Source organism: Apium graveolens, chromosome 2 (assembly GCF_009905375.1).
Source record: "Apium graveolens cultivar Ventura chromosome 2, ASM990537v1, whole genome shotgun sequence".
NCBI lineage: Eukaryota > Viridiplantae > Streptophyta > Magnoliopsida > Apiales > Apiaceae > Apium > Apium graveolens.
Window position 1 is genome coordinate 151,637,789 of NC_133648.1, and position 15,574 is coordinate 151,653,362.

The following is a 15,574-nucleotide window of genomic DNA, read 5'->3' on the forward strand; positions in this document are numbered from 1 at the left end:
TACCACCATAACCAGAACCAGTCTCAAGAGTTTCAGGAAGATCAGCAGTTTCGTTAATCATCTCGATGATTACATAATATAACAGTTAATCTCTTCAAGATTGTAGGGTAATAAACTAACACTACACACACAATGAGGCAGTTATATAAATCACAAATTAACAAGAACATGAAATAAACCAAATTACGAACCAAAACACGAAGGCAAACAAGAAGATAAATTAGTATCTAAATTGACAAAGATGGATAACAACACTTATCTCTAACAGAATCTTTAATAAATCTGAAAGAGCCAAAAACAGCTGAGGCGCCTAACCTTCGAGAAATCTAGACTATTTTTGAAGAGATTATTGCCCCACTTACGCTGTGTTGGGTTGCAACAATATCACTTCCAGGATACAACAGTACAGAGCAATTCGTCCATAGTTACGTAAAGCTCAATGACGACCTAACCTTAGTTCGCCCTGAAAACCTATGCTAATATGTATGTTATGGAGGAGAAAAAAGCGAGAGAGATAGCAGCTAGGGTTTCACTATTATGTGATTGACATATATATCTTCCAAACATTTTAGTCTGTATGTTATATAAAATAAAAATGTAACTGAAGATATGCATTAATAAAAATAAATATTCTGACTTAATATGCATTTAATAGAATATTTCCAGAAATGTAACCAGGATCCAGACACGCATCGGGATTTATTACAGCAAATCCTGACTAGTCAGCCATCAGGATCTGACAGTGTCAGTAAATCCTGATCATCCAGCCATCAAGATCTGACAGTGTCAGTAAATCCTGATCAGTAATATTCCAGCAAATCAGAGTTAGTAATTTCTGATCAACAAATACTGATATTCCCCGTTACACAGATTCAATATTCAGATTAAAATAATATAACAAGTCAGCAATTATTTTAATTAAAAAAGCAATAAAATTCCTCGCCCAGGTCGCCTTGCGTATGCGAGACGCAGAGACATTCACCCAAGTCGCCCTTCGACTTGACCCGACTCGAGTCGTGTTGTGGCGTGGCGAGGCGGTGGCGCGCGCGTGTGTGTACGTGTGAGGCACACAATAACATCATGCACACTCACATGCCTTAGTAGTTGGTATACTAGTCTTGCACATGGTACTATATAAAGCACTACACCCCTCTTTACTTAATCAATGTGGGACAAAACCCACAAACCCATTTCAAACTACTAACTTCACCTCAATTTCTATATGGATTACACTAAAAAAATGACTTAGATCCAAACATAAAAGTTTAAGTCCTCATTACAAGGAACAACCTACAATAATTAGTTTTAGGAAATTACATCAAGAACATATCTAAAATATATCTTAAACTTTCCGTTTTCTAATATTTCACAGTATGACTTAGAAGTTTAATACCATGATAATTACTACAACTCCATGCATCTCCCTTATTTTTATAGATTGGCACTACCATGCTAAGCGTCCATTCCTGCGGTATATCACTAGTCCGAAGTATAGTATCGAATAATCTTGTTAACCATTGCTCTCCCTCTTCACCTAAACATAACCATACCTCTATAGGTATTTGATCAGGCCCCCATACCTTTACCTCTACCTATCTTCTGTAATGCTCCCTTAACTTTAGCTCTTTTTATTGAAAGCTGAACACTAAAGTCAAGGTGAGACTCATGAACTTCTCCTAACTCCCTAACATTGATTCTCTCCTCATTAAATAACTCCTTAAAATAGTTATGCCATTTGCTTCTAATATCATAATCCTTCACTAGCACATTTCTATTAACATCCTTTATAAACTTAACAAAACCTAAATCTCGTCTCCTCATTTCTCTAGCCTTCACTAATTTATAAAAACCATTTTGACCTTCTTTTGTACCAATGTGATTATACATAACCTCATACGCCTTTGATTTTGCCTCCGCTATTGTCTTCTTGGCATTACTTATTGTTAAATGCACAGACATCAAACTATTTATATTAGGTTATATATTAAATAATGTAATATACATAATTAAACAACTTATTATTTTAAGTCATATAATATTATATAAATGGTTTGTATTTTCGGTTCGGTTATAGGCATAAAACTGTAACCGTTACCAAATTGTTACATCGGTTAGGTTCGGTGTGGTTCAAATTTTTTTCGGGTTTTAACCGGTTTCAGTTTTTTCGATACGATTTTTCTATTTTTCGGTCCAATTTTAATTTTTCAATTTTCATTTGCTCATCTCTATAAAAAATGCCTAGGCCTAATATACTACTATACTTTCATCACAATTTTTTTTTAAATAAAGGGGTTTTGTTTGGAGATACATTTATATTTTAAGTCCGAATGTAGAGGGCTAGCAGTATAAATTGAACGATTAAACAATTAATCGGCCAATTAATCATAGTTCAGACAGTTTTTGTCTCCACTAATTGAAAATCGGGACAATATACATTTTTTTAAAAGCGGTAAAAAGTCGGTCGATTCGGGTCGAAAATCGGCCTATTCGACCAAAACATGAAATTAAAAAAGAAAACTTTTTTAAGAAAATATGAGATTTAAAATAATTGTTAATATTTAATAATAATATATTGACTTATGTGGAATATCTTCTACCCCTAAATTCTCATAAAATTATGCAAATATTTAATAAATGAATTAGTTTTTTCATTTAAATTACTCTCATATCTTCAAAAAAAATTGCCCGATCGATTCATTCACTTCTTTTTTTTTTGTAATTGATTTGATATGTAACTAATTTTACAAAATTATGAATTGATATATATTATGTACTACTTTTCTCGCACCTAAATATTGAGGAGTAATTATTATGTAAAAATCACTTGAATATCAAATATTAACTAATGATTTTTTTTATAAATCTTCTCTACATATTATAATAACAGGGATCGAAGAGTTTCCAAAATATTTCATGCTATTTTTGTTAAATTCTCATTTATTTGATTTTTTATTAAAATATTTTCTAGCATTTAATGACATAATTATAATCATTAATTACAACCAGTAATTTATATATCAAATTTATTTAATTTATTTATGTGAAAGTTAAGCAAACCTTTTTTAGCATTAAAATTAGGAAATTGTTAAATAAACTCCATTTTTTACTATTTAAGTTTGATTATTAAATTTTAGACATTTTTATTACACATTTGCCCATAATTTTTAATAATGAAATTCTTGGAATTTGTCTTTGTCATTAGTAGTTATGTCATTTACAATACATTGGAGCTTAAATAGTTAACTAGTGTTTTTTGAATTTTATTATCAATTTCCTAATATTAAAATTTTAATATAAAATATTTATTATTAATCAAAATATTTTTTAGGTAAAATGATGACGTAAAATTATGTGGCACTACACCAGATATGGCCTATTACGATATAACGACTCATATATTTTTATTATTTAAATATGTAATCGAAGGTCTAAGTTGGGGTGTTTCGACTTTGTAGGTTCTAGTCGGAAAGCCCAAGAGTTGGCGTTGGTCTAAAGATAGCCTAGTGGACAGTCGACGAGCTCAGTAAGGTTCCAATCGAAGGACCTGAGTGTTATGTCATTTACAATACATTGGAGCTTAAATAGTTAACTAGTGTTTTTTGAATTTTATTATCAGTTTCCTAATATTAATATTTTAATATAAAATATTTATTATTAATCAAAATATTTTTTTAGGTAAATTGATGACGTAAAATTATTTGGCACTACACCAGATATGGCCTATTACGATATAACGACTCATATATTTTTATTATTTAAATGTGTAATCGAAGGTCTAAGTTGGGGTGTTTCGACTTTGTAGGTTCTAGTCGGAAAGCCCAAGAGTTGGCGTTGGTCTAAAGATAGCCTAGTGGACAGTCGACGAGCTCAGTAAGGTTCCAATCGAAGGACCTGAGTGTTGAAGTCGAATCCAGGGTAATTTAGTGGTTAGGCGATAAAGCCTGAGCATCCGTGTCGGCTCAAGGTCAATCGGTAATGTTTGTAAAGCTCTGCAAGGCAAGTACCCCTGAACAAATCTTTTACGGTTCAGTATATATAGATAGTTGTTGATTTAAATTACGTACTGGAACAGAACGATTTAAGTTATGTATCCCCTGGGTTTTAAATTGTGTTGTTAACTTGTGTTTTGGGGGAAAAGTAACTTCTGAAAATACCTATCTCTAAATTTTGAATAAAATGAAAATGTTTTGGAAGTGTGCTGTGATATAACTGTTTTGACAAAAGATAGGTAAGTGATTTGGAAAACTGGATAAAAATGATCAGATAATTGGATAAGTGTGCGCAGGAGGCCCGTAACGGCCTGGAAGTTAGCGTAAGAGGCGAAGTGGTTGCGCACCTTATTATAACCACCAGCCCAGCGTGACAGGGACCTAACTAGTCTCTAAGTTCTGGAACAAGTTTTCATAGGATAGCCAAGATAGAGTTATCCTATGGAGATAGCCTGATCAACTGTCTCACCAGGGATCATCCAATACTTTTATATCTGAGCAAGTTTTATGAGTCCTGTGATGGGACAAGTTTTATGGGTCCTGTGATGGGACAAGTTTTATGGGTCATGTGATGGGACAAGTTTTATGGTTCTCGTAACAGAACAAATGATTTTGGGTCTCCGTAACGGGACAAATGGTTTTATGGGTCCTGCAATGGGACGGAAGATTTGAAAATGAAAGTAGCATGCTAAAATTGAACTCTGGTATTTATGCACAACACCCAACTGTTGATTTTGTTTTACTGAGCATGATAGTTTTGATATCCAGTTCATACATGTTTTACTTGTTTTTTAGCAAGTTATGAATTATGTTCCTATAACTGTTTATCATAAACTGTTTTTGATTATTATTCATATAGTGGTACTGCTGAGCAATTGATTGCTCACCCTTACAAAACTTTTTATATATGTATTGCAGATGCCTAGGAGATTCTTCAGTGGTAGTCGGGGTAGAGTTCCAGATCTTTCCGTGTCAGGCTCCTCTGAGGTGGTTGTGACGGACTAGAAATGGTCTGTTGAGTTGCTATATTAAGATAATATTGTCAAGGTGGTTGTAATGAATTAGTTTTGTGATAAATTATAACCTAAATCATACTTAAACCTGGTAAAGATGTTGGTAAGAGGGGTCGTGATTATGTTTTATCAGTGAAATGAATTTTATTATTCTGGTTGCTGTGTTGTGGATGACGTCAACTCCTGACCCCGGGGTTGAGGCCGTCACAGTTCGTATTAGAGCTACAGGTTTGAGTCCCTGATTTAGGTTATGAATAGGGTCAGAAGAGTGCAAGAAGGTTTATATATAGATGTGAGTCATCAACTCAACCAGAGGAGCGAGTCTTTGAGTTCAGTCAAGGGTTTCAGAGGTGTAACCCTGATGTCTATTGAGGATTGGTCGGAACTACCCTAGCTTGTAGTAAGTCTCCCTTATATATAGGTATCACTGGCAATGTCTGGTAGAGATTTCTAGTTTCCCTTCTCGAGGATGCGAGTCTGACTGTGAAAGTTCAGGTGGAATGGTAATAGTGTGCTGGTGCCATGACAGTCGAATCTCATAGTGAATGTGAATCAGTACTGAGGTTTATACCTTGAACCCTTATATTTCTTTTCTAGGAGGTTCTATCAGTTGATTGGGGCAAACAATACATATGATTTGATTATTTGTCTGTGTGGCAAAGGGTCTGGTGGGACGCCACCGAATTATGTGTTGTAAACTGTATGGTACTAAGACTGGTCATCTTACGTACTTGTATGGTTGCTGCCAGTCATATCCATATTTTCTTCACTTTTCTTTGAGAATGGATTACCTTGATTTCAAAATTTTATTTGGCATTTTAAGGCAATGAATTTCCTTCAGTAACCTCGGTGGTCAGACCGTCCTAGTTACGGAAAGTAAACGAAGAGTTGACCGTCACAAAAAGTAAAAGTTCTGTATCCGGTTGCTATTTTAGAATAACGATAGCAGAAAGGATTGGCGATCCTTTGGAGAAGGTTTTCGTCTTAGAAAAGTTAATTTAGTGGTACACAAGCCTATGGCAAATGATAGGAAACCGCCCTTAGGAGAATGGGTGGTTGAAATAGGACTAGTATGTCCAACATGATTCGGAGTTCCTTAAGTCTAACCTGGGTTGCGAGGCTGCTTTTTGGTAGTTATGGCTGATATAGCCAACCCCGTTTTGTTAAGTTGGATAGTGATACATATGGTTATTAGTATGTTATGTGTCACAGTATTGTAAATCGTGGAGTAGAGTGGTGGTAGTTGGTTAGTATATTTGTTAGTGCTTTGGTTGATGGTGATGGATGGATATGGTTGTTGGTTGATTGTTGGTGTCGGCTTGAGTCCGACTGGTAATGAATAATACAGAGGGGACGCTGCCCAAATTTTTGAAAAAATACCCTACTTTTAAGGATACAACGTATACTTTTGTGTGTTAGTGGTGTTTCGGTTGATACTCCAATTGGTCAATTAAAAGGAAGAGTTGGTTAATTTTACCAGCTAATGGTCAGTTAGATAGAAGTTGGTTCCAATTAGGTCAAGTTAAATTCTGATGTGAATTTCAGATCCGAAAACAAAGAATGTTCAATGTTTCAAATATGGTCATAAGGGTCATTATACGCAGGAATGCAACCCAGAAAATCCAAGAGTTATTTGTTACCATTGTGGTAAGATTGGGCATATTGCAAGGAGTAGTGGAACGATTACTCAAGATACTACATCCCAAGGGCCAACATCTAGCACGGGCAGAGACAGAACTTCCAGAGTTACCAAAAGATCGAGCATTTAGAATTCGGACGTAGTGCAGCTGATCTGACACCCTTCGGGCTAGAGGAGTTGATATGATTTTAGTAACGAATTGGTTGTCCAGTCATAAGTCAAGGATTAATTCCGGAGAAGCGAATAGTAAAGTGTATGGAAGCCATTAGTAGGGTGAGTTGCTAAAGGAAGGAGCAAGATAAGAAGCTATTCCAAGCGTGCAAAGAAAGAAGTTAATAAGCTAAGGAGATAAAGTAGATCCACCTTGTGTAAAGATACGAAGAAGAAAATACTTAAGCTGAAGGAAGTTGAGTAATATATAAATGCCCTGGAGTTTCTTTGAAGACCAGTTGAGCAAAATAATTAGTTCGACAATTGTAAGAGTTGTTAGAAAGGGAAGTAAGCATATCAGATATAGTCCTTTGAGCTGCACCAATGATGTTGTTGGAGAAGAAGGATGAAGTTATGAGAGTGTGTACTGATTATTGGGAGTTTAACAAAATGATGAATACAAATAAGTAACCCTATTAAGAATTGATTACTTACGAGACCTAATTCAGGGAGTGTGTTATTTCTCGGGGATTAACTTAAGATCCAGCCTGAGGACATATTAAAGATTGTGATTAGAATGAGCTATGAGTATTACAAGATTTGGTGAGATCATGTGGAGTAACAAGCGTATCAGTTGCCTATAAGGAGTTAAGGAATATGGTGTATCAGGAGAACTTAGATAAGCAAATTGTATTTATTGATAACATCCTCAGCTATTTAAAGATTAATAAAGTCTGTGTAGAATGCTCAAGGATTTCCCTATGAAGATTAGAAGGGAAGAAATTATACGCTAAACTTTCCAGAATGAATTTTAGCTGAGATAAATAAGGGATTCCGATCGTTTCATCAAAGATCACCTAAGCAAAGGCGGTGTAGTAATAGATGCCCTGCACAAAAGGAAAGGATTGAATGGGATTAAGATCACTGGGGTGTTAACAAAAGAATTGGGAATAGTGGAATGTGAAGTTTAAATATCTGAAGGTGAGAAGAATGAAAATATGAAATTAGTTTCCAGTTTTAACTGATAGAAAGGAGTAGGAGGTCTCGAATGTTTGGAAACTAAGCTGAAATGAGCACCGCCTATCATCCGTAGACGAAGGGTCAAGTGAAAAGGCGGTTCAAACAATGTAAGATATGTTGAGAGTATATATTTTGGATCTAAAAGGAAACTGAGGTGACCACTTACCGTTGACTGAGTTTTCTAATAATAACAGTTATCAGGCTAGTAAAGGAATACTACCTTGTGAAGCTTTGTATGGACATAAATGTAAGTCCTCACTCTATTACGAGAAAGTGGGAGCAGAAATGTTGTTAGGTCCTGAGTCAATTCAGCGCATCAAGGACGTAGTGGTGTAGCTTCGGAAAAGAGTTGAAGCAGCTCGGGATGGATAAAGAAAGAAGACGGATTTGTATTGAAGGAGTATGGATATAGAAACAGGATCATTGGTATTGATAAAAGTTTCACCATGAAAAAGATTGGTTAGATTTGATTAAAAAGGGGCGAGTGGAGTCCTAAATATATGGAACCCTTCGAGGTATCGAGACAGATAGATGAAATTGCTCATGATTTAGTATTATCGCTGCAGTTGTAGCAAATTTATAGTGTGTTTCACATGATAATGTTAAAGCGATATGTCCCTGAATCAAACCAAGTCGTTGATTAGGAGCCAATGGGCTCTCATCCAAATTACTCTGTGAGGGATGATCGATACAAATGCTAGATCGTTAAGAGCGAGTCCTTAGGATTGAGTTCATGTCTATAGTGAGCATGCTTTAAATAAATCCTCGAGTAGAAGAGTCTACTTCGGAGTTAGAGTCAAATATGCTTGACAAAAATCCTCACTTGTTTAGTTAAGTTAGATCCTGAGGAAAAAATCTTTTTAAGGGGGGAATGATATAATGACTCATATATTTTTATTATTTAAATGTGTAATCGAAGGTCTAAGTTGGGGTGTTTCGACTTTATAGGTTCTAGTCGGAAAGCCCAAGAGTTGGCATTGGTCTAAAGATAGCCTAGTGGACAGTCGACGAGCTCAGTAAGGTTCCAATCGATGGACCTGAGTGTTGAAGTCGAATCCAGGGTAATCTAGTGGTTAGGCAATAAAGCCTGAGCATCCGTGTCGGCTCAAGGTCAATCGGTAATGTTTGTAAAGCTCTGCAAGGAAAGTACCCCTGAACAAATCTTTTACGGTTCAGTATATATATAGTTATTGATTTAAATTACGTACTGAAATAGAATGATTTAAATTACGTATCCCCTGGGTTTCAAATTGTGTTGTTAACTTGTGTTTTGGGGGAAAAGTAACTTCTGAAAATACCTATCTCTAAATTTTGAATAAAATGAAAATGTTTTGGAAGTGTGCTGTGATATAATTGTTTTGACAAGAGATAGGTAAGTGATTTAGAAACCTGGATTAAAATGATCAGATAATTGGATAAGTGTGCGCAGGAGGCCCGTAACGGCCTGGAAGTTATCGTAAAAGGCGAAGTAGTTACGCACCCTATTATAACCACCAGCCCAGCGTGACAGGGACCTGGCTAGTCTCTGAGTTCTGTAACAAGTTTTCATAGGATAGCCAAGATAGAGTTATCCTATGGAGATAGCCTGATCAGCTGTCTCACCAGGGATCATCCAATACTTTTATATCTGAGCAAGTTTTATGGGTCCTGTGATGGGACAAGTTGTATGGGTCCTGTGATGGGACAAGTTTTATGGGTCCTGTGATGGGACAAGTTTTATGGTTCCTGTGATGGGACAAGTTTTATGGTTCCCGTAACATAACAAATGATTTTGGGTCCCCGTAACGGGACAAATGGTTTTATGGGTCCTGCGATGGGACGGAAGATTTGAAAATGAAAGTAGCATGTTAAAATTGAACTCTGGTATTTATGCACAACACCTAACTGTTGATTTTGTTTTACAGAGCATGCTAGTTTTGATATCCAGTTCATACATGTTTTACTTATTTTCTAGCAAGTTATGAATTCTGTTCCTATAAATGTTTATCATAAACTGTTTTTGATTATTATTCATATAGTGGTACTACTGAGCAATTGATTGCTCACCCTTGCAAAACATTTTATATATGTATTGCAGATGCCTAGGAGATTCTTCAGTGGTAGTCGGGGTAGAGTTCCAGATCCTTCCGTGTCAGGCTCCTCTGAGGTGGTTGTGATGGACCAGAAATGGTATGTTGAGTTGCTATATTAAGAGAGTATTGTCAAGGTAGTTATAATAAATTAGTTTTATGATAATTTATAACCTAAATCATACTTAAACCTGGTAAAGATCTTGGTAAGAGGGGTCGTGATCATGTTTTATCAGTTAAATGAATTTTATTATGCTAGTTGCTGTGTTGTGGATGACGTCAACTCCTGACCCGGGGTTGAGGCTGTCATATGCAATGACAAAAAATTGTAATATTAGGGCCCAAAAGTGTTATAATATATTTAAATGTAACATATTTACCAAAAATCGGCATTGCGTTTACCACCATTGCAGTAGAACCTTATAACAATGCATTTTTGTTTATTGCCACACTTTTGTTGTACTACAATAAAAATGTTGTTGTATGATAAGTGGATTTTATATCCACTTGAAATGCTTTATTACAATCTTAAATTGGTGTTTTGGACTCAAGTTATTGGTATTTTGATGTGTTTTTGTGTTATTGCATTTCAGGTATAAGTTAAATGAAGAAAAGAGCTTTTAAAGGAAATATGATAAAACGTGATCATAATTGGAAGCCAATGTCATTGTCAAGTTGTAGAGAATCTCAATAGCTTCGCGTGGGCAGTTGAATCGCCTAATTCTGACGAGTAGAACTCAAGTTATGGCCAAAACAAGATTCATCAGAAATTTTTCAAGATAGGAGCTGAGCGCCCGCCCAGGAGAGCTAACCGGCCGCCCAAAGCGTGGCTGGTCGTTGATTTCGCTGAAAAAGCCTTTTTTGAGTGGAATTTGATGATTTTAAGGGTCCAAGTCCATTAGGGGCGTATATATACTTAAAAAAAGGGTTTTCATCATCCGGGAAGATTGGGATACCAAGGAGAAGACCTAGAAGCACAAAACAATTTTGAAAAAGAAGATCTTGTTTTCAACTTGTGATTCTTTGAATTAGTTGTAACTTTGGATGCTCGTTTTCGTTCTTGTTGAACCTAGATCTCGTTTATTCATACTTTAATTATTATTAAGTTTATTAAGACCTTGTTTATACCATGTTTCAGTGGAACCCATGGTGACGATGAGTTCGATTATGGGCTAATCATTGTCATGGGATTCTAGCGGATTTACTTATGGATTTCAATAGTTAATTGTTTCGATATATTGGTGTGTGGTGATTGATTGATATCCAAAATATTGGTTGTGCTTATTCGTCTTATGTGCGTAGCTAACATTTAAGATATCGTGTTAATCTCTATTGAAGCGACAGTGAATATAGAGGTTTAGAACTTACCATGCTAGCATAGGTTCATGTATGTGTATGCATGATTCGTAGGTAACTCTAACCGTTTTACTTGCCCTATTTAATCATTATGGATAACTTATGCTTAAACTGTTATGTTGTCAAATTCTATAGATATATAGGGTCTCAATATAATTGGTGCCTATTCAGCTTCTATCTCTTTTGTGGATGTCTGGTAGAATGGTACTCATACAACGAAAGTTGGCGTTTATCAGTTTCATGTTATCTGATTAGTGTCATCACCATCACATGCTAAGGTTAAGAACAATAAGGCTATTGAATGAAGTATTTAATGAAGTTAGAATCCCATGTTTGTCATATATAGTAATTCAACCTCAATTCTCTTAGTTAATATTATTTAGTATAATCTCTTAGTTTACTCAAAACCCAATTTGTTATTTGTCTTAGCATTGAGCGATAACCATACATTGTTGCATAGGTGCATAAATTGAACTTAACCTAAACCAGTCCCTGTGGGAACGAATCTGATTTATATCTTATACTACTTGCGAACGCGTATACTTGCGTGAATTTTAGCGCGTGTTTTCGCCCTAACAAGTTTTTGGCGCCGCTGCCGGGGACTCGGTGTTAATTTTTAGTTTATGTGCTTGTCATCAGTGGCGTTAAAGTTCACTGACTCTAATTCTTTTACTTTCATGGTTTATTTGTTTGTGTTTCTGGTACTCATTACAATGGGAGATCCAGCAGCACGAACGAAAGCCTTGATGGATTTTTCCTAACCCAAGATCAATGACATTCAATCTAGCATTGTCAGGCCAGCTATCACAGCTAATACCTTTGAGATCAATCCTGGCATAATTCAATGGGTGCAGAATTCAATCCAGTTTGGGGGTTCTTCAACGGAAGATCCCAATATGCACATTAGGGATTTCATTGATATCTGTGACACCTTCAATTTCAACGGTGTTTCTGAAGATGCTGTGAAGCTGAGACTGTTCCCAATCTCTCTGACGGACAAGGCTAAGAGCTGGTTACACTCTCTACCAGCTGGTTCGATTACTACTTGGGAAGATCTTGCTCAGAAGTTTCTTACTAAATTCTTCCCTATAGCGAAGACAGCTGCAATCAGGAATGCTCTTACTCAATTTGCGCAGGCAATTAGGAGAATCTTTATATGAAGCTTGGGAGCACTACAAGGAGATGCTTAGGAGGTGTCCTCATCATTGAATTCCTGATTGGATGATCATCAATTGTTTTTACAATGGGTTGGGAGCACAGTCCAGACCTATGCTCGATGCAGCAGCAGGTGGAGCATTATGGGCAAAGAGCTATGAGGAAGCTTATGATCTAATTAAACTGATGGCTGCTAATGAATATCAATATCCAGCTCAGAGATTTCCACAGAGCAAGGTAACAGGAGTTCTTGAGGTGGATACAGCTATGGCTATCACTGCTCGACTAAAGGAGTTGTCTATGAGGATCGATTCTCTGGCTAACTTGGGTGTTAATCAGATAACCAGTGTTTGTGAGCTATGTGCAGGTTCGCATGTGATAGAGCAATGTGCTATATCTAGTGAATCAACTCAGTTTGTGAGCAACTTTCAGAGATCGCAGCAACCAGTTCCAGACACTTATCATCCTGACAACTGGAATCATCCTAACTTCAGCTGGAGCAACAATCAGAATGCGATGCAACAACCATTCCAGCAGTTTGAAAATAAGCTATTCAACCCTCCTGGTTTTCAGCAACAAATTGCACCAAAATAACAACTCCAAATTCAACAACAAAATCATGATACAGGTCTATCTTCAAATAAAAAATCTGAATTGGAGGAGTTGAGACTTATGTGCAAAAACCAGGCTCTTATATGCCAAAGCCAGGCTATTTCTATCCAGAATCTGGAGAACCAAATAGGGCAAATTGCTAATGCCTTATTGAATCAACCAGCAGGAACGCTTCCTAGTGATACAGAAACAAATCCAGGCAAGAGGGAAGTTGAAGAACAGGTGAACGCCATCACCTTAAGGTCTGGAAAGGTTGCAAGCCCCCAAATTCAGCAAGACGCAGAGCCTGAAAAGTCTCAAGTTCCAGAATCTGAAGTTTTGGATGAAGAAGATGTGCAGAAGGAAGTAGAGGTGGAACTAAGAAAGACTACTGTGGAACACACTCCTCCTGAGGGTAATACAGGGGGAAAACAGATCTATCCTCCACCTCCTTTTCCTAAGAGACTGCAGAAGAAAAAGATGGATAAGCAGTTTGAGAAGTTTTTGGAGGTTTTCAAGAAACTTCATATCAACATACCTTTCGCTGAAGCTCTTGAACAGATGCCTAGCTATGCGAGGTTTATGAAAGGTATTCTCTCTCGAAAAGTGAAGCTCGATGACTTAGATACCGTTGCTATAACAGAGGAATGTAGTGCTGTGCTGCAACAGAAGTTGCCTCTGAAGCTTAAAGATCCTGGAAGCTTCACTATTCCTTGCACCATCGGAAACTTGTCGTTTGACAAGTGTTTATGTGATTTAGGAGCTAGCAACAATCTGATGCCCTTATCTATCTTCAAGAAGCTTGGTCTGCATGATCCGAAACCAACATACATGTCATTGCAACTAGCTGACCGTTCCATCGCTTATCCACGAGGTATAGTGGAGGATGTCTTGGTCAAGGTGGATAAGCTCTTCTTCCCTGCTGACTTTGTAATTCTTGATTTCGAGGAAGATAAGAAGATTCCCATTATCTTGGGAAGACCATTCTTGGCTACAGGCCGAACTATGATCGATGTGCAAAAAAGAGAGCTTTCGATGAAGGTTTACAATCAAAAGGTCACTTTTAATGTGTTCAAGGAAATAAAATTACCCACGGCTAAAGATGAGTGCTTTAAAGTAGAGCAACTGCAGGTTTTGAATGCACCTCCGTGGAAGAGGAAGTTAGATATGCCATTCGATTCTTTTGGGTTAGCAGAGCTGAAATTTTCTCAAGACCGTCTCGAGCCGTCTATTGAAGATGTTTCCACACTTGAGCTCAACGGACTGCCAGATCACTTGAGTTATTCATTCTTAGGTGCACCCCATGATAAAGGGTTGGGATATATTTTTGATGATGTAGAGAGTGGCTGAACGGATCTTCCAGTGCCTATAGAGGGTTCTTCTCATGTGCAACAGGTAGTTGATAGGACTGGTATTGGTGATGCACAGTACAGGAGAGTGACTAGGCGTATGGAGGCCATGCACGACATTCACCATCATTTTGCTGAAGATTTGACACACGCTTTCGGTACTGTTGTTCGAAACACCGGTGGAGAGGTTGATTGACCACCTAATCCTCCACCCGACGAGGGTGACTCTCCCGCTAATTAGGTATGCCTGAAATCCTTATTATTGCCTTCAATGAGGATATTGACAATTTTAAGTTTGGGGGTGATAATGTAAGGATTAGTAGTGTGTGTGTCCATATAGATTCATATTGCATGTTTAGTTGTAGTTCATTCATATTTTTGCATGATTATTCATTTAGGACATATTTGTTTGTTTTTATGTGATTTCATATAGTTGCATTTGCATGCATATTTAGCATGATGACTATGATATTTGATAAGTTGATGTTGATTTCAGTGTGGTGATGACGAATAGAGGGATGTTTAAGTCTTAATGAATTGATTTGCATGCCAGAAACAAATATTTTCACAAAGTCTTATAGGGTTGCTTTTGATCTAGATCATGATCATACTTGTTTGTTGTTGAGATTTAATCACTTAGTTATATTTAGAATTTGTGATATTCTCGTAATGACGTAAAAACACTAATTTTTTTTATCTGGAGAAAAACTTGGATTTCATTGCTAGTTGTTGTAAGGCTAGGTGTCAAATGGCTAGTAGCCGACTCATATTTTTATGAGTAGTCTAAGGTTGAATGAGATGGAGCGAAACACACTCATTCAGAAATTGTTGAAAAAAAAGAAAAAAAAAGAACGAAAAGAGAAAAAAAAAGAAAGAAAAAAAGTATGTGTTTATGCATAATTGATCAAGAGTGAGCTCTTTAATACTCGAGTTATTAAGTTCTAGGGGACTTTGTGCCTAGTGACCTAAGGCTTTTATAGTCTGGGATCCGCTAACCTAACGCTCGCTACATGGGTATTATTGCATAAGTCTTTTGGGACCTCATTCATTGCACGGTCAAATAAGCATCTTTGTTATGTATTCAATAATAAGCACGTTTATTGTCTATTCTGTTTATAAACTTTTGATTGTTTCGATGATAGATAAGTTATGGTTTTTGATCTAGTATCGAGAGTATATCTGTTAAGCATCCACACACGCACGTTTCTGGTTTGTGAGTTGGTTTGTGGGATTTATTCGAGTT

General features: G+C 36.6%; 1 non-coding gene across 1 annotated transcript; it reads right to left on the reverse strand.

Annotated features, from left to right (window-relative positions):
* Positions 1-12,341: 12,341 nt before the first annotated feature.
* Positions 12,342-12,447, reverse strand: LOC141709642 (small nucleolar RNA R71). Its single transcript, XR_012570207.1, has one exon. It is a non-coding gene; the product is annotated as a small nucleolar RNA R71 (small nucleolar RNA).
* Positions 12,448-15,574: the final 3,127 nt, after the last annotated feature.